Source organism: Dendrobates tinctorius, unplaced genomic scaffold (assembly GCF_039654945.1).
Source record: "Dendrobates tinctorius isolate UK_male_01 unplaced genomic scaffold, ASM3965494v1 ptg000158l, whole genome shotgun sequence".
In the NCBI taxonomy this organism is placed as follows: domain Eukaryota; kingdom Metazoa; phylum Chordata; class Amphibia; order Anura; family Dendrobatidae; genus Dendrobates; species Dendrobates tinctorius.
In genome coordinates, this window is record NW_027361825.1 from 13,481,862 (window position 1) to 13,506,377 (window position 24,516).

General features: G+C 46.8%; 1 pseudogene; it reads right to left on the reverse strand.

Moving 5' to 3' along the window:
• The window catches only part of LOC141052189 (gamma-aminobutyric acid receptor subunit rho-3-like), an 80,064-nt pseudogene extending 56,000 nt beyond the window's left edge, over positions 1-24,064 (reverse strand).
• Between the last annotated feature and the right edge of the window lie 452 nt (positions 24,065-24,516).

The window sequence follows — 24,516 nt, forward strand, 5'->3', positions numbered from 1 at the left end:
AAAGAGTAACACATTTGTAAATCATGATGGTTCAAAAGTGTTTGACATTTGGAAATACATTACATGCTCCTCGAAGGGATTAATATACCATGCCTCTTGTCCCTGCAAAAAGGTATATATCAGATTGACTTCCCGCGAACTGAAAATTTGCACTAGGGAACGCCTTGATATAGAGAAGGCCAAAACGGTCATGGATGATACCACACTAAAAACACTTCCCAGGCATTTCAAAAAATGTCATAATTGTAAGTCCAATGGTCTAAAGATAAAAGGCATTGATACAATTGTTTTGAATTCCAGGGGTGGTGATCTAGGAAAAGAATTGGTGAAATTGGAGTGTAGGTGGATTTTCAGGTTGGGCACGCTTAGCCCACAGGCTTAAATGAAAATTCAGGTTTTGGAGCCTTTTTATAGGAGTGCATTTTTATTGTTATTTTTGTATTCTGCATTTTTTGTATTCTTAATCTATTTTCTTGACTATTTCAGGTTTTGGGTGTAATTTTTGTTTTTAACTTCATTTTTCACTTATTTGTTCTTTATCTTATTTTTTTCATGTCTTCTGATATGGGTCGTGTGGAGCCGGTCATTTCATGGGGTTATGCCTCATGGGAGAAGAATTTTTGGGTCGGTCCAATCTGAGGACAAAGTTTGGAGAGGAGACGAGATTAACTCCTTCATGAGCAAGCCTATTTTGACCTTAATGACCAGGCCATTTTTTGCAATTCTGACCAGTGTCCCTTTATGAGGTAATAACTCTAGAATGCTTCAACACATCCTAGTGATTCTGAGACTGTTTTTTCATGACATTTTGGGCTTCATGTTAATAGTAAATTTAGGTCGATAATTTTTGCGTTTGTGAAAAAATCAGAAATTTGGCGAAAATTTTGAAAATTTCGCAATTTTCAAATTTTTAATTTTTATTCTGTTAAACCAGAGAGTTATGTAACACAAAATAGTTACTAAATAACATTTCCCACATGTCTACTTTACATCAGCACAATTTTGTAAGCAAAATTTTTTTTGTTAGGAAGTTATAAGGGTTAAAAGATGACCAGTGATTTCTCATTTTTACAGCAAAATTTATAAAACCATTTTTTTTAGGGACCACATCACATTTGAAGCCACTTTGAGGGGTTTATATGGCAGAAAATACCCAAAAGTGACACCATTCTAAAAACTGCACCCCTCAAGCTACTCAAAACTACATTCAAGAAGATTATTAACCCTTCAGGTGCTTAACAGGAACTAAAGCAACGTGGAAGGAAAAAATGAACATTTTAATTTTTCCAACAAAAATTTTCTTTTATCATCAATTTTTTCATTTTCACATGGGTAACAGGATAAAATGGATCCTAAAATTTGTTGGGCAATTTCTCCTGAGTACATCGATACCTCATATGTGGTCCTAAACCACTGTTTGAGAGCACGGCAGGGCTCAGAAGGGAAGGAGTACCATTTGACTTTTTGAATGGAAAATATGTTGGAATATTTAGCGGTTGCCATGTCGCGTTTGGAGAGTCCGTGTGTGCCTAAACATTGGAGCACCCCCACAAGTGACCCCATTTTGGAAACTAAACCCCTCCAAGGAACTTATCTAGATGCATAATGATCACTTTGAACCCCCAGGTGCTTCACAAATTGATCCGTAAAAAAAAGTACTTTTTTTTCTCAAAAATTTTCTTTTAGCCTCAGTTTTTTCATTTTCACATGGGCAACAGGATAAAATGGATTCTAAAATTTGTGGGGCAATTTCTCCTGAGTACACTGATACCTCATATGTGGTCATAAACCACTGTTTGGGTGCACGGCAGGGTCCGGAAGGGAAGGAGCGCCATTTGACTTTTTGAATGGAAAATTATCTCCAATTGTTATCAGACACCATGTCGCATTTGGAGAGCCCCTGTGTGCCTAAACAGTGAAAACCCCCCACAAGTGACACCATTTTGGAAACTAGGCCCCTTAAGGAACTTATCTAGATGTGTGGTGAGCACTTTGAACCTCCAAGTGCTTCACAAAAGTTTATAACGCAGAGCAGTGAAAATAAAAAAAATCATTTTTTTCCTCAAAAATGATTTTTTAGCACGCTATTTTTTATTTTCACATGGCTCACATGAGAAATTTGTCACACTCGCGCCTTGGCTGAATGGCGCGAGCCGAGGGTTGTGGCCCCACTGTGCCACAGACCAGACTACCCTGGAAGGGGCGTGACTGCGACAGCTACCTTGGTCTTCACTGGAGCCTCTGATGGTGAGGTCAGGCTTGTGCGGCAGATAGCTGTCGGGTGCCACTCCAGGGTGGTGTCTGGCTGTGGCTGCTGATCCCACTTGGAGACAAGTCACTTGGACAGATGGGACTGACAGGCAGACTGAGACACAGGGCAAGAAGGTACGACAGATACAGGGCAAGCAGGCGTGGCTTGGAGACACTGGGCAAACAGGCACGGCTTGAGACACAGGACAGGCGGGCACGGCTTGAGACACAGGACAGGCGGGCACGGCTTGAGACACAGGACAGGTGGGCACAGCTTGAGACACAGGACAGGCGGGCAGGGCTTGAGACACAGGACAGGCGGGCACGGCTTGAGACACAGGACAGGCGGGCACGGCTTGAGACACAGGACAGGCGGGCACGGCTTGAGACACAGGACAGGCGGGCACGGCTTGAGACACAGGACAGGAGGGCACGGCTTGAGACACAGGACAGGCGGGCACGGCTTGAGAAGGAACAGGTAGGGACCTGTTCACACAGCAGGTGCAGGTATGGATGCAGGCAGGCAGGAGTGGAATATGAAGGAACGGGTTTGGACCTGTTCACACAGGAGGTGCAGGTATGGATGCAGGCAGGCGTGGAATATGAAGGAACAGGTCTGGACCTGTTCACACAGGAGGTGCAGGTATGGATGCAGGCAGGCAGGCGTGGAATATGAAGGAACAGGTTTGGACCTGTTCACACAGGAGGTGCAGGTATGGATGCAGGCAGGCAAGAGTGAAATAAGAAGAAACAGGTTTGGACCTGTTCACACAGGAGGTGCAGGTGAAGGCAGGAGTGGAGAGAGAAGCTGCAGAAAGAGGTTCTGCAGCGGCAGCAGGAGTGGAGCAAAGCTGAACCACAAGGTCTGTGGAGAGAAGCTGCATCAAGAGGTTCCGCAGCGGCAGCAGGAATGGAGCAAAGCAGAACCACAAGGTCTGTGGAGAGAACCTGCAGCAAGAGGTTCTGCAGCGGCAGCAGGGGCCGTGCAGAGCAGCTAGAGTGCAGATGCACAGATAAAGCTGCCAGAGTGCAGATGCACAGATAAAGCTGCGAGAGTGCAGTTGCACAGACAGGGAGGACACAAGGAAAGACACAGCAAGGAAGGGAGCCACGGACAAGGAGAAAGGGAGACTGATAGACAAAGGTAAGACTGAGTTCAGACAGAGACACAGACAAAGACCAGGATATTCTGCCTCCTGGCAGGTTGACAGAGTACAGACAAGGTACTGGGAACAAGACTCAAGGGCCAGGATATTCTGCCTCCTGGCAGGCGGACTGAGAAATGCTAGGCAAGGTACCAAGACACAAGAGTACGCAGTAAGAGCCTTCAGAGAAGGCAAGACACAGAACAGGGCCTGGCTGGCTCAGCAGCAAGGAGCTAACTGAGTTTAGACATTGCACAGGCCATGTTTCAGTGGGAGTGGCGAAACTAAATAGTCAAGGGCTCCAGGTGATTGGTCAGGGACAGATTACACAGGTGCACCCAGACTGCATAAGAACCAGAGAGTTCAGGCGCCGCCCCCCTATACACACAGTCTGGAAACATGGAGAGCAGAGGCACAGAGCTGGCAACAGACAGAATTCACAGCATGGCTTGAAGCAGAAAGTAAGTTGGTGTGCGGGGGATGGGAGACCATGCAGTGATGCCAGCAGGGTTGTTACAAAATTAGACCACAAAATTTGTTGTCCAGTTTGTCCTGAGTACGCTGGTACCCCATATGTGGGGAGGAACCTCTGTTTGGGTGCACGGCAGGGCTCAGAAGGGAAGGAGCACCATTTGACTTTTTGAAAGGAAAATTAGCTCCAATCTCCAATCGTTAGTGGACACCATGTCGTGTTTGGAGAGCCCCTGTGTGCCTAAACTTTGTATCTCCCCCACAAATGACCCCATTTTGGAAGCTAGACCCCCTAAGGAACTTATCTAGATGCATAGTGAGCACTTTGAACCCCCAGGTGCTTCATAGAAGTTTATAAATCAGAGCCATGAAAACAAAAAATATTTTTTTCCTCAAAAAATTATTTTTTAGTCCGCAATTTTTTATTTTCACAAGGGTAACAGGATAAATTGGACCCCTAAAGTTGTTGTTCAGTTTGTCCTGAGTACGCTGGTACCCCATATGTGGGGGGACCACTGTTTGGGCACACGTCGGGGCTCGGAAGGGAAGTAGTGACATTTTGAAATGCTGACTTTGATGGAATGGTCTGCGGGCATCATGTTACATTTGCAGAGCCCCTGATGTACCTAAACTGTGGAAACCCCCACATGTGACCCCATTTTGGAAACTAGACCGGCCAAGGAACTTATCTAGATGTGTGGTGAGCACTTTGACCCCGCAAGTGCTTCACAGAAGTTTATAACGCAGAGCTGTGAAAATAAAAAATAATTTTTTCCTTCAAAAAATGATTTTTAGTCCTCAATTTTTTTTCCACAAGGGTAACAGGACAAATTGGACCCCAAAAGTTGTTGTACAGTTTGTCCTGAGTACGCTGGTACCCCATATGGTCTGCGGGCATCATGTTGCCTTTGCAGAGCCCATGATGTGACTAAACAGTGGAAACCCCACACAAGTGACCCCATTTTGGAAACTAGACCCTCAAGGAACTTATCTAGATGTGTGGTGAGCACTTTGAACCCCTAAGTGCTTCACAGAAGTTTATAACGAAAGCTGTGAAAATAAAAAATAATTTTTTTTCTTCAAAAAATGATTTTTTAGCTCGCAATTTATTTTCACAAGGGTAAGAGGAGAAATTGGACCCCAAAAGTTTTTGTCCAGTTTGTCCTGAGTACGCTGGTACCCCATATGTGGGGGGGACCACTGTTTGGGCACACGCCGGGGCTTGGAAGGGAAGTAGTGAGGTTTTGAAATGCCAACTTGATGGAATGGTCTGCGGGCGTCATGTTGCCTTTGCAGAGCCCCTAATGTGCTTAAACAGTAGAAACCCTCAAGTGACCCCATTTTGGAAACCATACCTTCCAAGGAACTTATCTAAATGTCTGGTGAGCACTTTGAACCCCCAAGTGCTTCACAGAAGTTTATAACGCAATGACGTGAAAATTAAAAAATCATTTTTTTTCCGCAAAAATAATTTTTTAGCCCCCAATTTTTTATTTTCCCAAGGGTAACAGGAGAAATTAAACCCCCAAAGTTGTTGTGCTGGCAGAAGCTAACACCAGGGGACCCGGCGTCCCGGGGTTCCCCCACTGCATAATCGCTGAAAGCAGCACTGTCCCGCCTCCCAGGATGCACTATATGGACTGAGGATCACCCCTGCAAGCTCCACCCCCAGGAGACACCCCATCTCTCATAGCCAGTGAAGGGCAACGGATGACCCAACGGAGAGCCGGAGCCCATCCAGCAGCACAAGGGGACCGCTCAGGTACGGAGCTACAATTCCTGACATTTGATGAACCTTTGTCTATTGTGTTTGTGACCCATAAACGTGCACAGACACAGGAAACAGAACATGGGCCGATCCTAGAGCAATCAATTCATTGTAGACCTAATCCTCAGTAGTAGCATGGGATTGGCATTGGCACGAGTTAACAAGACAGAAAGAATGAATGCCTAAAGCAAAATAGAGCTAAAAGCAAACAATCGGAACAATGGTAGAACAGGTTATAATCTTGCTTCCAGGAGGTGGTACGCATCATTGCTAAACTTTCTTTTCCTTTGGTACAGGTCTGAATGCAATAAATGTTTACTCTGCTTTGCTGCACCTTTTGCCGATGTTGGTTATTATTCCCCTTCTCTACCCGTCCACCATTGTTTAGACTTAAACCGCTGGTGGCAGAGGCGTAGCTAGGGTTTTGGCTCGGGGGGGGCGAAACTTCTCAGTCGGCCCCTAACCAGGTATCCCTGATTACAGCTGGGTGATGCACCGTAATAGTGGAGGAGAACCTCTGTAGATGACTGTGATGTTACGGAAAATAATCTCTATATAAAGACCAACATGAATATTACCGACATATGGTCAGTGGTAAATATCAGTACTACAGAACATGTAAGAGATCACATTTTCTCATTTGGAGATTTATCAAATATTTTTATATAAAATAAAAAGAAAGAAAGAGAAAAGAGAAGGGAAAGGAGAAAGGAAGGAAAGGGAGAGAGGGAAAAGAAGAAAGGGAGGGGAAAAGAAAAGGGGAAAAAAAAAAAAAAAAAAAAAAAGGGAAAAGGAAAAAAATTTTTAAAAAAGTTTTTTTGGAGATATTTTCATTTCGTGTTTTTTTTTTTTTTTTTTCTCCTTTATATTAATCTGATAAATAAAAATATGATAAAGAAAGGAATGAGGAAAGGAAGTAGGGGTAGGAGGAGAGAAATAGGGAAGAGAAAAGACTGCTCTTTGATACAGTTCAGATGATGTGATTTTTGTGTATCCAGTAGACATCATACTTATTTAATGTGGATAAAAATTTCTCTTAGGAATTGTCCCTAATAATGATGGGATGATGTCTTGGTGGATACTGAATTTACCTATATATTTGATTGCGTGTTTTTTTTTTTTTTTGTACATATCCTTTTGTAGTATAATTTATGGTACATTATTTATGGGACATGAATATGTGATATGTACTTTAAAATATGTGGTTGCAATTATTGATGTTCATATTCATCTTTTTTATTTTACATTAGGAGTTTTTATATCTCCTTTTAAAAGGAAAAGGGAGAAAGAGGGGAAAGGAAAGAAAGAGAGAAAAAAAGATAAAGTATATTATATATTATGCATGTTATTTATGTTATGTTGTCTACACTGACTGTTTTTCCTTCCATTCTGTTTGGCTCTCCTACCATTACCATATCAGGAGCTCCTTTGGAGCAGTTCACACATCTGTTTCTGATTATTGGAGGTGGGAGAATCCAACATAAGGAAGTTGGTTGCATTTAATGTCAGAACATGAGTAAGACCTGAGGCGTCGAAACGCGTTGTTCTGCAGTCATCCGACTGATATGCTGTACCTGCTGGAATTTTAATATGCATTGGCACAATAAAATGGATTTTTAATTTTCCATTCCTAGCGCTGGAACTTTCTTCCCTTTTTTCTTTTCCTTTGGTACAGGTCTGAATGCAATAAATGTTTACTCTGCTTTGCTGCACCTTTTGCCGATGTTGGTTATTATTCCCCTTCTCTACCCGTCCACCATTGTTTAGACTTAAACCGCTGGTGGCAGAGGCGTAGCTAGGGTTTTGGCTCGGGGGGGGCGAAACTTCTCAGTCGGCCCCTAACCAGGTATCCCTGATTACAGCTGGGTGATGCACCGTAATAGTGGAGGAGAACCTCTGTAGATGACTGTGATGTTACGGAAAATAATCTCTATATAAAGACCAACATGAATATTACCGACATATGGTCAGTGGTAGATATCAGTACTACAGAACATGTAAGAGATCACAGCAGAGTTACAGATATGGCTTACCGCTGACGTTCTTTCTGATGGAATTGTTCACTTTATACGTCTTTTCCATCTGGCCCAGACCGACATTACAACTTCTTCCAGCCAGGACTCGGCGGCAGAGAATACAACAAAGACACATTTTACTTCTCATATTTTCAGCACGGTCACCAATGGGACTATTCCCAACCTGCACAACCTCCTCATCCTACTAATACCCCAATGCTAAGCCGCTGCTGCCGTATGTGTCCCTATTACTGCCCCTGCTGTGTGATTCTGTGTGATCTCTAAATTTTAAAGCAACCCTCTACAATATGGTAATGCCATGTGCAAGTGTCCTAGAAAACAGTGCCCATATTTTGTCCCCAAGAATGTAATAATGCCCTCTGTGTGCCCCTTTGACAGTCACAGTCACCTAAGTTCCCCTATAAAAATAAGTGCCCACTTTACATTTAATAATGTCCCAAGTCTCCCCCCTGTACAGCTCCCTTATACACAGTATGATGCTCTCTTATACACAGTATAATGCCCCCTCACTGTATATATACTGACCCCTTAATATCCCCAAACTGTTAAATGGCTCCAATACTGTATGATGGCCACATCACTGTAATCTCCACACTGTTTGATGGCCCCCTAGATAGCCTCCATATAGCATAATACACCAGATAGTCTTCAATATAGTATAATGCATTCCCCATAGGTAGACTCTATATAGTATAATGCACTCCCCATAGGTCTCCATATAGTATCATGCACTCCCCATAGGCAGACTCTATAGTGTAATGCACTTCACATAGGTAGACTATAGTATTATGCACTTCCCATAGGAAGACTGTATAGTATAATGCACCCCCCATAACCAGCCTCTATAGTGTAATGCAGCCCCATAGGCAGCCTCTATAGCGTAATGCATCCCCATAGTGTCAGAGACACCACACTACACTTGCTCATAGAGCCAGTGCGTGTGTCCTGAGTACAGAAGCAGTGCTAAGAGTTACCTGGGGAGCAGGGCAGCAGAGGTGACAATGCGTTCTACAAGCTAATAGTGTCAGGGTCCAGTCAGCGCTGGAAAGTAAGGATGCACGGGACCTGCGGACACTGACAATGAAAAATCTTGCACGGGACCTATGGTCATGTGACTGCAAGGGGGCGTGGCTTAGCGTCCTGCTTTCAGATATGACAGTACAACTCAGAGTCAGGCAAAACGGAGGTCACAATAGTATGGGCAAACGGAGTACAGGAGGGACAAACAGACGGGAGGTCAGACAAAGCCAAAGGTCATACACAGGATCACAGTACAGTACCAGGGATGAGACAGAGCGGATAATCAGGGCCAAGCAGAGATCAAAACCAAACAGACATAGAAGGTACCAGGCAGAATCCAAAGCGATATCCAGGGAACAGACCGAGTCATACACAGAGAATCAAGTAACCAGAACACAGCACAAACACACTCGGGTCACCACACAATGCCAAGGGCAAGAGTATAACTGACAGGGATGGGAGCGTCCTGAAGCTATAAGAAGCCTCCCCAGAACCAGGGAGAGGCCACAATCATAGCCCCAGGTGTGCAGGTAAGCCTGCATCAGGATCACAACCTTTAACCCCAGAAATGCCAGTCATCAGCACTGGTTCCAAACATTAACCCCACGTGTGCGAGTCAAACCCGCGCTGAGATCATGGCACATAGGCAGCCTCTATATGGAAGGCTGTAAAGCTGTCCCCAATCCCCTCTACAAGGAATAAAAATGACCTCATTATACTCACCAACGGCGCTCACTAAGGCATAGCTGGCCTTGACTTAAGATCGCCATCCTCCATTACTGCTTCATCTGGATGACACGTCCCATGTCATCCACACAGTGTCACCCATTGTGCTCCCGTGTAGGCGCACTTTTCTCTGGGCTGCTGAAAGCAGAGATAAGTACTGTAGTGTGTATGCGCTGGGAAAGGCCAAAGGGCACTGATGACCTGGAAGTAAAGCCGGCGCATGCGGACTACAATACTGTGCTCTGACTTCAGCAGGGCAAAGATAAGTGCACCTGCACAGGAGGACACTGAATGCATGATGTAGGGCGCATCTTCCACATGAAGCGGGACAGCGATCACAAGAAGAGGGTAGGCGCCGGAGCAAGACTAGAGACGCCCAGACCGCGCTGTCTGTGAGTATAATAAAAGCTCTTTTTTGTGCCTCGCATAGAGAATAGGGGACATAAGAGAGCATTCGAGAACACTGTATGTGAGGGACCTGTAGCCACCGTCTTTTAGCCACATTTTAAAACCATCCTGAAAGATTCCATTTAATTCTCCGTCTTGTAAGTTAATCAGCAGCTTCCAGTCGGATGAGTGTCTACAGTCCCTGCTCAGTGCCTCCTCTGACCCCACAATTGCCATCCTCCTGCCTTTACTGACATGGCTGACGTCTCCTTTGTCATCCAGTCTGTTGTGCTGCGCAGCTCCTGTTCCCTCCTGTGCAGGTGCAAGAGCTGGACAGACAGTGGATGACATAGGAGACGTCAGCCATGTCAATCAAGGCTGGAGAGACGGTGAATCAGGCCCATAGTGAGCAACTGTTGACCACACTACCCCATGATGTCCCCGTGTCATTTGAGCAGTGTTTCCATCATTTTCAGACATTTTTAGACCCTAAAAGGACTCCCGGGGAGGATCACGGTAAAAATGCTCGGGTCTCCCATAGACTTACATTGGGCTCGTTGTTCAGTCTGAGTACCCGAGTATTCCAGTTTGCTCGACCCAAACAACGAGCACCCGAACATTTTAGTGCTCGCCCATCACTAGAAATAAATAAAGACTTTTTCTTCCTGCTGGATGTACGGTATTTCTGGCTATGTGCTCTGTGTACTCTGTAGTGTCGTGATGTCGGCGATAAAGAATTCAGAGACGTACACTGATGTGCTGGTGCTTGGCTGCCAGGCCGTGCTTTTCTTTATTCCTTACTTCCTCCTTCCTCTCCACGTCCCTCCCCCGACTCCTCCTCTCCCCTACATCACTGTTACTAGGCAAAGAATGCAAACAAGGGCAACAGCCCACAAACAACAGGAGATGTGACAACATCACACCTCTTCTTTTCTCACAACAAAAAAAAAACTGAAACATTTGAATAATATTGTCATTCAAACATTAAGTCTCACTGCAGAACATAGTCTGTAAGGTGGGCAGGTGGTCTTCGATAGGTCCTAGTCGGATAGAGGTGAGACAGCCCATCACCAGATGAGCCCTGAGTATCCCCGGAGACATCCCCTGTTAGGCTTACGGCATCTCCAGTCTCTGGAAGGAAGTCGTCGCTCTCCGCTTCCTCAATAGGCGTGGTTTTTGGGACGTGGCCCCGGAGTTTTTTAAAGTGGGACACATTTCGTGTGACCTGACGACTTTGATTCCGGGCAGTAACCATGGTGCCGGATAGTACGGTGACGCAAACTTGCTAGTCGCTTTTAACCTTTGTGCCAGGACCCCATCGCCCACCTGTATTGCCGGCTGTCTGCCTCGATGGTTGCGCTTATCTGCATACCGTTTCATCTTTTCCTTTGATATGGAGTCATTAATAGAAATCGGGGTCTGGACGGAGATTGCTGGAATGCTTGGAAGTTTGACCCGTAAGGGCCTGTTGAACAGTGCTGTTGCAGGTGGTATTCCCGTTGTAGAGTGGGGTGTAGCCCTGTACTGTCTGAGGAATGCGTTCAACTCTTGCTGTAAGTCCTTGTGTTCCATGGTAGCAATCCTTAGGGTCTTGTTGAACGATTGCATGAATCGTTCGACTTCAACGTTGGCCTGAGGCCAGCAAGGAGTTATTTTCCGGTGTGTGAAACCCAGGTAGGTTGCGAAGGACTGAAAGTCTGTGCTATTAAAAGGCGGTCCATTGTCAGATTTCACGATCTCAGGTATGCCAAATGCCGAGAAGATCTTGTCTAATTTTGGTAAAACAGCCTTGGCCGAGGTTGTAGAAACATGTTCGATGACTGGAAACCTTGAAAAGTCATCCATGATCACCAGCAGATAGGAGCTATCTGGTAGACTGCAGAAATCGATGCTAACAGCTATCAATGGGCCGGCTGGCAGGGGTGTCATTTGTAATGGTGCACGTCTATGGGCAACTGTAGTGGCTTGGCACGGTATGCATGTTTCAACGAGTGCCTCTACCTTTTTGTCAAGTCCGGGAAACCACACTTTCTGCCGAAGTAGCTGCTTTGTTTTCACAACCCCTTGATGAGCTTCATGCGCCAGATCCAGTACCCTGCTCTGAAGTTTCTGAGGTATCACCAGGCGATTATCTCTTAAGAGCATATTTGAGTCTGATACTGATAGTGAATGTCTCGCGTTAAAGAAAACCTCCAGGTACCCAGCCTGATCAGGAGGGTGAAGGCGGGCCTCAGCGAGAAAACTGCTCCAGTTCTTGGACCGAACCGTCTCTATCACAAATTGAAGTTGGTGATCGGCATCCAGCACTTGCTTAATTTCCTGTATGGTCATAGCTTTCGGTACCGAATGGGTGATGACAAAGTTGACATGCTCCTCCGCCAGAATCGTCGCGGGGATGTCGTCTGTGGTGGGCTGTGGTGCTGGGTGTCTCGAGAAATAGTCTGCGGGATTTCCAGCTCCCGCCTCGTATCTCAACTGGAGATAATAGTTCTGTAAGCGGAGCAACCGGCGTTCAAGACGCGGGGGAGGCTTTGACGAGGGCTTATTGAAAATTGGAACGAGTGGCTTGTGGTCAGTTATCACTGTGAATTGATGTCCAAAAAGGTGTAAATGGAAATGAAGGCACCCCCACACAACTGCCAGGGCTTCTCTCTCAGTTTGTGAATATCGCTGCTCTGTATCCGTTAGTGTCTTGCTGGCATATGAGATTGTGGATATGTCGCCTGCGCTAGACACTTGTGTGAGAATTGCCCCTAGGCCTACTGGACTAGCATCCACCAGTAGCTGTGTGGGTTTTGACGGGTCAAAATAGGCCATGACAGTGTCGCTGGTTAGGTTGGTTTTCAATGCGTCAAAAGCTGCTTGCTGCTCAGTACCCCATGTCCACGGAGAGTCTTTCTTTGTGAGCTTTCGCAGAGGTTCAGAAACAGTGGCTAGGTCAGGTATAAATCGCCCACAGTATGTGACCAGTCCTAGGAAGCTGCGAACATCTGACACATTTTGCGGTGGGCTAGCCGATTTTATGGCAGCCACTTTCTGTGGGTCAGCTGAAACTCCTTGTTCAGAAAAGATGTATCCAAAAAAAGTTAATGATTTTTGGTTAAATTCACATTTTGACGGATTGACAGTGAGATTGCAGGCTTGGAGTCTTTGAAACACTTGTTCTAGGCGATTGTCATGTTCCTCTTGGGTTGTGCCATAAATGAGAATGTCATCACTGACGTTGAGGACTCCTGCAATGCCAGACAGAACCTGGCTGACGATATTCTGAAAAATTTCTGCGGCCGATGAGATGCCAAAGTTCAATCTCTTAAATCTGCGCAGGCCCACATGCGTGCTAAAAGTTGTAATGTACCTGGAGTCTGGATGCAATTCAAGTTGATGATAGCCTGAGTTTAGGTCAATTTTTGAAAATACCTTCGCACCATTCAGGTCTGCGAGAATGTCATCAATAGTGGGCGTGATGTGCCTTTCTCTTTGGATCGCCCGATTGGCGTGGCGCATATCCACACATAGTCGGATTTTACCTGGCTGCTTCGGTTTAGGTGCAACAACGATTGGTGAAACCCAGGGGGTCGGGCCTTCAACGCGTTCGACGACATCGGACGCCTCCAGGTCTTGCAGTTCTTGCTCCACAAGCTTGCGGACATGGAATGGAATGCGCCTGTGGGGCTGAATAGAGGGCTGTACTGACGGATCTATATGCAATTTTATTTGAACATCCTTTAGCTTACCTAGGCCTTTAAAGAGATTTGGGTACTTCTGCATAATGTGGTGGGCCGAAGGACCTGTAATGCTGTTGACAAGGTTCACAAGTGTAGGGAAGGTGACCTGACGGACGGACGGACTAGTCAGAGTGAAGAAAGATAGGTTTGCACAGTGTAGGTAGGAGACAGTGATTACAGTGGGGAAACAACTAGAAAAGTGTAGTGGACGTGCAGTACCTTGGGATGACCATTAGATGGCAGGGTGGAGTGTGAGCAAAGGACTTTACAGCAGCTTAGGGCTTTAGAAACCGTTGGTCATGGGGGGCGTGGTGACAGTTAGTGACAGTTTCAAGGAACCGGGGAAGTTATAAATTCTGAGGGAGGGTTCCAGAAGATTCCAGTCCCCAGGGGGAGCCCAGGTGACAGGAGGACTTCGCCAGTCTGTGTGCCCTGAGGAGAATCCGACCAAGGGGACTGAGGAGAGGAAACGTCAGGGGGGTGGTCCTGACAGGAAAGTACCGCAGAAGAGACGAGGCACTGGGTGGAAGACACCGTATGTGTTACGACGAAACTGACCAGTAAAGTGCTGTTGGTGTACGGGCCTAAGGCGGCCACAGTAACCGAGCTGTCAGGATTGTCACAGTGTGAGACGGGACGTGACGTATAAATACGTCCCTAGTGTAACATACGGTGTTGGAGCGGCCCTGAACACGGAGGGCAGAGAGAGATATCGCGGTGTACCGCGAGGACCGTCAGTCGGACGGTGAGCAATAAACTTGGACCTGTTGCACCCAGAATCTGCCTCATCGTGTCTCTGTATCATCTCTGCGCGGTATAAAAGTAGGACCACCCCCCCCAGCTCGGCACCCCACCACCGACACTACATTTGGCGTAGTCGGCAGGATCGCCGCCGCTAATACGCTATCTTCTGCGGCAGGCCTGCAACTGAAGGACTGAGGAAAACTTGGACTGCTCTATTTCGGATTATAAACACCTGTGGACTAAAAATTACTGACCTGTGGATTACAAATTGGGACGCTGTGTCGGATCTGTGTTGCTTGCAGAGGATCCAAGGCAGTAGCTGATTCTGCCCAAGATGGCGGTATTACTTCAGCGCAGAGGAGAGGTCCGGGTGTTTGCAGTTGTTCAGAATGGACTGGGACCCCCTCCAACGTACCCCAAAAGGAAGCAATATATGCCCGGAGACCGACGTTTCCATATATTGGACCCTGGCAGATGGATGGAAAGGTCTGCCAACGCCCCACCCAGCAGGAGGAGTGGCACAGAAGAAAAACTTGGCTGCGGCTGTCTGACGCCATTCGAGTGCTGCCCAACGGACGGTATGAGATGCTGCGGGTGTCGGGGCATCGGCCGCCTAGAGTGGCAATGGCGGCGAGAGATGGAGCTGCATCAGAAGTCATCTTCAGATTTACGGGCAGGCAGCGGGATGCTGAGCCGGGGAGCGGAGCCTGAGGGGAGTCAGCGAGAACGGCTGCCACCAATACCAGCAGAGGACTTCTCAGCGGAGCCCCCGAGTCCGGAGGGAAGGCCCGCAGGACAGTGGAGCAAGGAACGGAGGCTGCGGGGGAAACTGCGTGATGATGAAACGGAGGCTGCAGCGCCGGGGAAGGTGAGAGTACCCCCGGCCCTACCAGTGCCTCCGCAAGCGGCCCCCACCATTCTGCTGCAGCACGCGGCCCCCTGCGCACCGGAAGGCCTAGTTACCATGGGCCCCGTGGTGTATGCAGAGCTGAGCGAGGTCCCCGCTCATGTCCCCGAACTACCCCGCCCGGAGTCACCAGTGCAGAGCTCACCCAAAGAAGATGCTGCTGCGCTTTCCCTGCTAATAGCAGCTGCATTGTTGAAATCGGCCGTTACTCCGACTCCGTTGGAAGTAGTGGATGCGGCCTGTCCTGAGGCCGCGGTTATGCCGCTGCTGGAGTTGGCTGCGACCGATTTAGCGGGCCCTGTGATTCCAGCCCCCGAGGACCCGGTTCTCCCCATTTGCCACCTGACCCCAGCGGCTGCTGGGCCACAGAAATCTTCGGCCGTTTCTGTCTTGCGGTCTTTTTCAGCGGAGTCCCGCCCACCGGACTCCAGGGCCCGTGCTGCTCCCTCCGTGTGGGAAGCGGAGGTGATCAGGAAGAAAAAGGCCCGGGAGCAGGAAGTGTGGAACCTGCTCCACACTCAAGGAGAGGCCGTCATGGAAAAGAAGAGGACTTGAATGGACACCCTCAGTATCCCCGTGGAGCCCTCACCTCTGTCCATTGAGAGTGGTATAGACTGTCAGGAGTTCGATGCACCGTTGTGCAGATTATAAGGACAGTTGCATTTAGAAAAAAAGTTTTGTTGTTGTTTAACTGATGCAACTATTTTCTCTCTCTTTCTTTCTTCTTTCTATGTTCTTTATATACGAAAATATGTTTACCTGACAGAACGGGGATACGGAAAAGTGGAGGAGTGTCCAGGTCCAAGGAAGGGGGGAGAAAGAAGACATGCAATGTTATGTTGTTATATGTTGGTTTTAAAATGAGCAAAAGAAAACAAAAAAAAAAAAAATATAAAAAAATGGGGTACTTGTGCTATTATAAAGTTGTATGATGTATAATATGCAAAGTAAAATGCAACAGGTCCGGGTAAGGGAAGGTCTGCGGGACCAAAGGAAAGTGTGAGATCCGGTAGGGATCTAAGAGTTGAGGTCTGGGAGACCGGGACGCCGACCATGACATGTAATTGAAAGAAGGAAAATGAATGGGAAGATGTGAGAAAGACAGCCGTCCTAGGTCAGGTCCCCGACACCACGGACACCCCTGAAGAAGGAAAGGCGGGTGCCGGCAATGATCTGGTAGGTGAGTGGCCTCGATCATGGCGTACCGGATAGTGAAAGGTAACAGTAAGGGAGAGTAGGGGAAAGATACACGCCGTAGAGAGAATACGGGTGTACCTTGCCCAATTTGAAAGACGTTGTCATGTGGCGTGCGCGCTGGTGAGTAGCAGTAGGCTGCTCAGAGCATAGTGCTCCCAGTATGGTTCGGCCCCCGCAGATAGTGGGTTTGGCTCAACTGCTGGTCCGACAACAGAATGTAGGTGTAGATTCAGAACGACGAAGGCAGGGATGACGATTGTCGAGGACGACAATGGACAAAGGAAGGGGGAGTGTAGGGAAGGTGACCTGACGGACGGACGGACTAGTCAGAGTGAAGAAAGATAGGTTTGCACAGTGTAGTTAGGAGACAGTGATTACAGTGGGGAAACAACTAGGAAAGTGTAGTGGATGTGCAGTACCTTGGGATGACCATTAGATGGCAGGGTGGAGTGTGAGCAAAGGACTTTACAGCAGCTTAGGGCTTTAGAAACCGTTGGTCATGGGGGGCGTGGTGACAGTTAGTGACAGTTTCAAGGAACCGGGGAAGTTATAAATTCTGAGGGAGGGTTCCAGAAGATTCCAGTCCCCAGGGGGAGCCCAGGTGACAGGAGGACTTCGCCAGTCTGTGTGCCCTGAGGAGAATCCGACCAAGGGGACTGAGGAGAGGAAACGTCAGGGGGGTGGTCCTGACAGGGAAGGACCGCAGCAGAGACAAGGCTCTGGGTGGAAGACACCGTATGTGTTACGACGAAACTGACCAGTAAAGTGCTGTTGGTGTACGGGCCTAAGGCGGCCACAGTAACCGAGCTGTCAGGATTGTCACAGTGTGAGACGGGACGTGACGTATAAATACGTCCCTAGTGTAACATACGGTGTTGGAGCGGCCCTGAACACGGAGGGCAGAGAGAGATATCGCGGTGTACCGCGAGGACCGTCAGTCGGACGGTGAGCAATAAACTTGGACCTGTTGCACCCAGAATCTGCCTCATCGTGTCTCTGTATCATCTCTGCGCGGTATAAAAGTAGGACCACCCCCCCCAGCTCGGCACCCCACCACCGACACTACACAAGGCCCAGAGATATTGCACTGGTACAGCTGAGAAGTGTGTCCGCAGAGCATTCTACCACATAAAAGGTGTCAGTGATGGACTTTCCTTCAGCTGCAACTTCTGACTGAAATTTTCCGCACAGGGGCAGTGCAGCTGCTGAGCCATAAGGAAAAATCTTTATATTAGTACTTTGTAGAGTAGGTTTGTTTAGGAGCTGGTTGTAGACTGTATGACTGATGACGTTAACTGATGCCCCCGTGTCCACCAGGGCTTCTATTGGATTGCCATTCACTAGGATTACTCGTTTTGGATTAGTAACTGCGTGCACAGTATTAGATCCCTCTTCCGTCACGGAGAATAAATAGGTGCTGTGGGACTCGTCATTAATCTGCAGTGTTTGGATCTTCGGTGGCCTAGGTTGTGCGGTGGTATGAGGAGATTGTGGCTTGGATCTACACACCTTTGCAAAATGATTTTGCTTTCCGCAATTATGACAAGTTCCTCCCTTTGCTGGGCAGACATTCTGGTGAGGATACGATCCACCGCAGTTGTAACATGTGGCTGCCTGCGTGCGAGGCACATTTGGTTTCTGTGTAAGCTTTGCTATAGAAGATGTCGCGTCTGGCTCATGCTCGATGTTCTCTATCAGTTTAGCTTGTTTGTCTGCAGCATCATTTATACGCGCTGTATCTAGCAACTTCGCTAACGTCATGGTGGGGTCTCTGAGTGCTTGTCTCCTTAACTTGGAGGAAATACATCCTTGTACGATCTGCATTTGGATTTCTTTGTCTACTTCCGCAAATTCACAGTGCGCTGCAAGGTGTCGTAGCCGGACATGATACTCAGCCATGCTTTCTGTTGGCGACTGCTTTGACTGCCTGAACTTAAAAATTTCAAATGCCGGATTTCTGTGAGGGGAGAAGTGCTTGCTTAACGCAGCTTTGCTGAGCTCATAGTCCTTGTCCTCCCCTGTATTCGGCAGAGTAGTGAATATATCGTAAACCTGCTCCCCTGCGTAGTGTAACAGCATGGCTTTTTTCCGGGTATCATCAGAGACATTCATGGCTTGCAGAAATATCTCGAATCGCTTTAGCCATTTATCCCAAGATACTGCCAGGTTTGCTTGGGACTGATGCACATCAAAAGCAGGAAATGCCGGTAGACAAGCCATAGTGAGTGCTGATAGCCTTGTAGACTGTTCGTGGAACTGAAATACCTGTGGCTGATGAATGAACGCTTCCTCGTCGCCAGTTGTAGTGTCGTGATGTCGGCGATAAAGAATTCAGAGACGTACACTGATGTGCTGGTGCTTGGCTGCCAGGCCGTGCTTTTCTTTATTCCTTACTTCCTCCTTCCTCTCCACATCCCTCCCCCGACTCCTCCTCTCCCCTACATCACTGTTACTAGGCAAAGAATGCAAACAAGGGCAACAGCCCACAAACAACAGGAGATGTGACAACATCACATACTCCAAAACCAAAAACTGCACGTGTTTAAAAGAAAAAAATCCCATGGACGACTGCATTTCTTATGTCAAGCCTTTTATCAAGCTAACCAGAGCAAGGTACAAGTTCATTTAGTGAATCTTTAGTAAATTTGCCACACACACACACACACACGTACACACACACACACGTAAATGACATGTGCTAAGATGCTCATCAGTCCTCATGCTGTGTGCAGTGTGTCCTCCGATCCTGGGTGCTGCTCCTAGCCTCCTCGGCTGTCAGGCTCCTCCCAGGCAGAAGCAGATGAGTGCAGATAGTGAGCTCAGCTCACAGGCAGAGGCAGAGCCCCGCTGAGTCCCGGCTGCTACTGGAGCTGATCACTTCTCTGCAGCAGGGAGCTTTCAAGGAGAGCGTGCTCAGCCAGGATTGGGTGAGTGACCTCCCGTCCCCCCTCTCCTCCACAGACTGCAGAAGAGCGGTCACATGACTCACTTCCTGCACTCTGATTGGAGGCCTGTCATTCCTTCTCTCTGACTCCCCATGATCACGCTTGTACCGTGCATGACTGTTACTTTAGATACATGCACAGTACAAAAGCAGGGGAAATAAAAGGTAATCATTGACCGGAGACAGCTCCGGGTGGGCCCCCTCAGAGCGCAGGGCCCGGGGGGGACCGCCCTCCCTGCCCCCCCGTAGCTACGCTACTGTTATTCCTTTCCTTGAGTGGGTGTGAGGTTGAGGACATAATATTGTGGCTGTAACGTATAATGCTCAGAAATTATCCCTTTATTTCCACACAGACATTCCTATTATTACCGCAGGTTTTGTAAGGTTAATTATGTATTTGTATTATTTTAGCCATAAAGCAAAACATTACACCTGTTCTGTACCTGTATTGTTTGAGAGGCATAAAAGGGGCATTATTATTGTATGGGGGGGTGCAAAGGGGAATTAGTATTGTAAAAGGGGCTTATTTATTGTATGGGGCATAAACAGGACTTCATTGCATTTTTATTGAAGGGGAGCACAAAAAGGGTATTATTATTGTATAGTGCCATAAAAGGGACATTATTATTGCAAAGAGAGACATTTCAAAAGGGACATAACTCTTGCATGGGGGCACCATAAGTATGTTAGGCTTGAGAGGGTCTGCTGTTAGATGTGGGATGCATAAAACTGGAGCATAGAAATGGGTGGTTGAATTATTACTGTGTAGAGCACTTTGCATCTTGTTTAGAGGGGTTAAAAGTGAAGAGCCAAAGGTTTCAGATGTGGATGGAAAAAGTTGTGATGGTGGTCTTTGGCGGATCTTGAAGAACGGGGAAATGAATGACTTTGATCAAGAGTAACAAGCTGGTGGTTGTGTGGTCGACCAGGTCCAATAGTTGAACCATAGGATGCGGTAGGTGGGAGTCTTGTTATGGTTTTTGAACTGGGGAAATTTTTCAATTTCTATATCAGCACATGCCAGTGAGAAGAAGCTTATGATGCCAATATGTGAGAGTTTGAGGTTAAAAGGTTTCCTCTCTCTCACTCCCCACCCTTAATTTATTATAAGTTTCTCTCTCCCATCCCCATTTTGTTTATTTTATTAAAAGAAAAAGGTTTTCATACTCACCTTTCCATAGGATCTTCTGTGTCTCCCTTCTTCTTTTGGCTAGTGCATACATGGTTGCGAGATGACGTCATCGCGCTGGCACCAGCACCTCACAGGAAAAGCGGTGAGACCTCCCCTGGAGATGTGCTGCAATTCTGTATTGCTGGCAGTGGTGCTCCAAGAAAGCGCTCTGCCAGTAGTTGAACGTCACCACTGGTGGCACACAAAACATAATTATGAGGGCAGTCTGGCCATGGCCCCCCTGGAGTCTTGGCCGTCTCGGTTGGTAGCCCAGATTGCCCTCATTATAATCTGGCAATGAACCTACTCCTAAGTGGACCATATAAAGAAAACAACTTATTTTAAACATTTGCCGTAAAGACAAAAATCCAATAAAGAATTTTGGGTTGATCTGAAGACCAAAAATGTCTCAATAACAATGGTGTTTGTGTGTTGGAGAAAATATGATCTACTTCCATATCACATTGACGTGTTCATTGTGTCACCAAAGACAAAAAGAAACAAAACACATTATTATTATTATTATTATTATTATTTATTTATATAGCACCATTGATTCCATGGTGAGCTACATGAGAAGGGGTTACATACAAATTACAGATATCACTTACAGTAAACAAACAAACAATGACAGACTGATACAGAGGGGAAAGAGGACCCTGCCCTTTTGGGCTTACATGCTACAGGATGGTGGGGAAGGAGACAGTAGGTTTTTGGGTTGCAGTAGTTCCGGTGTTGGTTGAGGTGATATCACCGGTAGTGGTGAGAGAGAAGGAGGTAGCGGGGTCATTGCAGGTTGTAGGCTTTCTTGAAGAGGTAGGTTTTCAGGTTCCGTCTGAAGGATCCAAATGTGGTTGATAGTCGAACTTGTTGGGGCAAAGAATTCCAGAGAATAGGGGCTATTCGGGAGAAGTCTTGGAGGCGGTTGGGTGAGGAGCAAATAAGTGTGGAGGAGAGAAGGAGGTCTTGGGAGGACAGGAGATTACGTGAGGGAAGGTATCGGGAGATTAGTTCAGAGTCATATGGGGGAGACAGGTTATAGATGGCCTTGTAGGTCAGTATTAGTAATTTGAACTGGATATGCTGAGGGAATTGGAGCCAGTGAAGAGATTTGCAGAGGGGAGAAGCGGAGGAGTAGCGAGGAGAGATATGAATTAGTCGGGCGGCAGAGTTAAGGATGGACTGGAGAGGTGCGAGGGTATTAGCAGGGAGACCACAAGAAAGGATGTTGCAGTAGTCGAGGCGGGAGATGATGAGGGCATGCACAAGCATTTTAGTAGATTGAGGGTTGAGGAAAGGACGGATTCTGGAAATATTTTTGAGCTGTAGGCGACAGGAGGTAGAAAGAGCTTGGATGTGCGGTTTGAAGGACAGGACAGAGTCAAAGGTTACTCTGAGGCAGCGGACTTCTGGTACTGAGGAAAGTGTGATGTCATTAATTGTTATAGCTAGGTCGGGTAAGGAAGATCTGTAAGATGGAGGAAAGATGATGAGTTCAGATTTGTCCACATTGAGCTTGAGGAAGCGAGAGGAGAAGAAGGAGGAGATGGCTGATAGACACTCTGGGATTCTGGACAGCAGAGAGGTGACGTCTGGGCCAGAGGGGTAGATCTGAGTGTCATCAGCATAAAGGTGGTAGTATGGGAAATAACACGCATCACGTTATGTACGATTTATGTTTATAACCGAATATTCTCTTAGATCATTTACACAATGCATTTTGTGCCAAATAATACTGCTATGCAATGTCAAAAAATACCCTCATATGTAATCCAAGAAAAACTACCCTGTAGTGCTGATAAAAATAAATCGCTACAGCTCTTCTAATGTATAGGTGCTTCTCACTAAATTAGAATATCATCAAAAAGTTTATGTTTTTTTCAGTTCCTTAATATAAACAGTGGAAGGAAAAAGTGTGGTAAAAAAAGGTGCACAAGCAACCGGGATAACTGGAACCCTGAAAGGATTGTTAAGAAAAGGTCATTCAAAAATTTGGGAGAGATTTACAAGGAGTGGACTGCTGCTGGAGTCATTGCTTCAAGAGCCACTACACACAGACGTATCCAGGACATGGCCTACAAGTGTCACATTCCTTGTGTCCAGCCACGCATGACCAATAGACAAGTCAGGAAATTTTTACCAGGGGAAAGAACTGGACTTTTGCTCAGTGGTCCATGGTGTTGTTTTCAGATGAATGTAAATTTTGCATTTCATTTGAAAATCACGGTGTAATGTAGAGAGATTTGTTGGATGCAGTGGAGAGCCGGACAGAGAAGGGTTTAACAGGATTTACTGAACAGGCAATTGCACAAGAAATGCACCACGCAGGGAGACAAGACTAGTAACTGCAATTACGAGAATCACGCACAAACACAATGCACGAGAGAAAGATATACGAAAAAAAACTAGGGTACTTATCACTTGCAGTTCTTGCAGGGAAAAAGCTGGAAAATCTCCCGACGGCATCGCAGATCGTGAACAAAGTCTCTGGCTCTATTACGGAGGAAGGAGAAGCACTGTTTCCCCGACGGTGCTGATGTATCTGATTTGGCTTGACTTGAGTGCACTGGAACATGGAAACTGTCCTTTGTGTAGATACCTCGGCAGCGGGCGCTCTTCCAGAGTAGTCTCTAGTAACGAAGCAGGTAAGCTTTTCTGCAACTGCAGGCAGGACAGAGCTGTCCAGAAAAACAGGGTCAGGCGGTAACTCAGTAGCAAAGAAGTCCAAAAAAAGAAATAGATTTGGCACTTCTGCACCACCGTAGTATCTTAGAAAAATCTAAAGAGACACCTCACACACAATGTAATAAATGAACGCCAAATACCCCAAGGAAAGGGTGCTCAATCCTAAGAAAATATACATAATCCTATTGCGCAAAAGGAGAAAAGAGGATGGCAAGGGTTATTTCAAGTGTAATAATTGTCCATTCTGTCCATTTAAACCTATTGGTAATTCTATGAGGGTTGGTTCCATATAGCATCAAGTTCGGCATTTTATTTCTTGAAGAACTTCATTTGTAGTTTATGTCCTTTTTTGCCCGTGTGGTTTTTTTCTATATAGGAAAAACAATCCGTCCCCTATACATCAGGTTTAGGGAACATTTTCATTCAATTTCATCTGACAAAGGAGGCCCCCGTTTGATTAACCACATTAGAGAATTTCATGGTGGTAACGCAGAGTCTCTGCGATTTGCGGGTTTAGAGAGGGTTACTCCTCCCGGCCAGGGAGGTGATCATCGCAGGCTCCTGCTACAGAGAGAAGCCAGATGGATATTGCGGTCCAATGCAACAGGTGCGTTGGGCTTAAATGAAAGGATTGACATGTCTGTTTTTCCTCTGAAAATGCTTAAACTTAGATATTTAGTTTTTATTTTTATTTGTTTGTGCGTATATTTATGATGATTTTAAATGTTCTATGTATTCACCTTAATAGGTGGAAGTGTTGTAAATGTTGGCTGTCAGGAGGCAGTACTCCACCTGCGTGTGGTTAAAGATACCTTCCTCCTGCCGCTTGTCATTAGGACCCATTGAAGCGCAGGAGCACGAAACGGTCGTTGTCCACACTCTCCGCATTGCGCCTGAGCCTATGCATTTTTATCTCTGAATAAAGATTTCTACTTTTGGTAACTCAGTAGCATCACAGTCAATCTTAGAGTCAGTACACTGAGGGATGGATGGCGTGGAGTTGTCAGCCGAAGCAGCGGAGAGGTAAGCAACCTTCTCCTGTTGTTTTCCTGCCAAGTCTGACCCGTTCCCGCGCTCAGTCCTCTTTATATATATTCTCTGCGCCCTCTGCTGTCCAACTTGAAGGTCCTCCCCCCTCCCAGGAAAAACCTCCCCCGGCAACAGTGGTGACAGTCCCAAGAGTTCCGGCCTTAAAGGGCACCGGAAACTGCTGACTCTGTCTCGGCTCATCTTATTACACCGGTCCCAGAGTCTGGAGGAAGAGTGGAGAGGCCACAATCCAAGCTGCTTGAAGTATAATGTGAAGTATCCACAATCAGTGATGGTTTGGGGAGCCATGT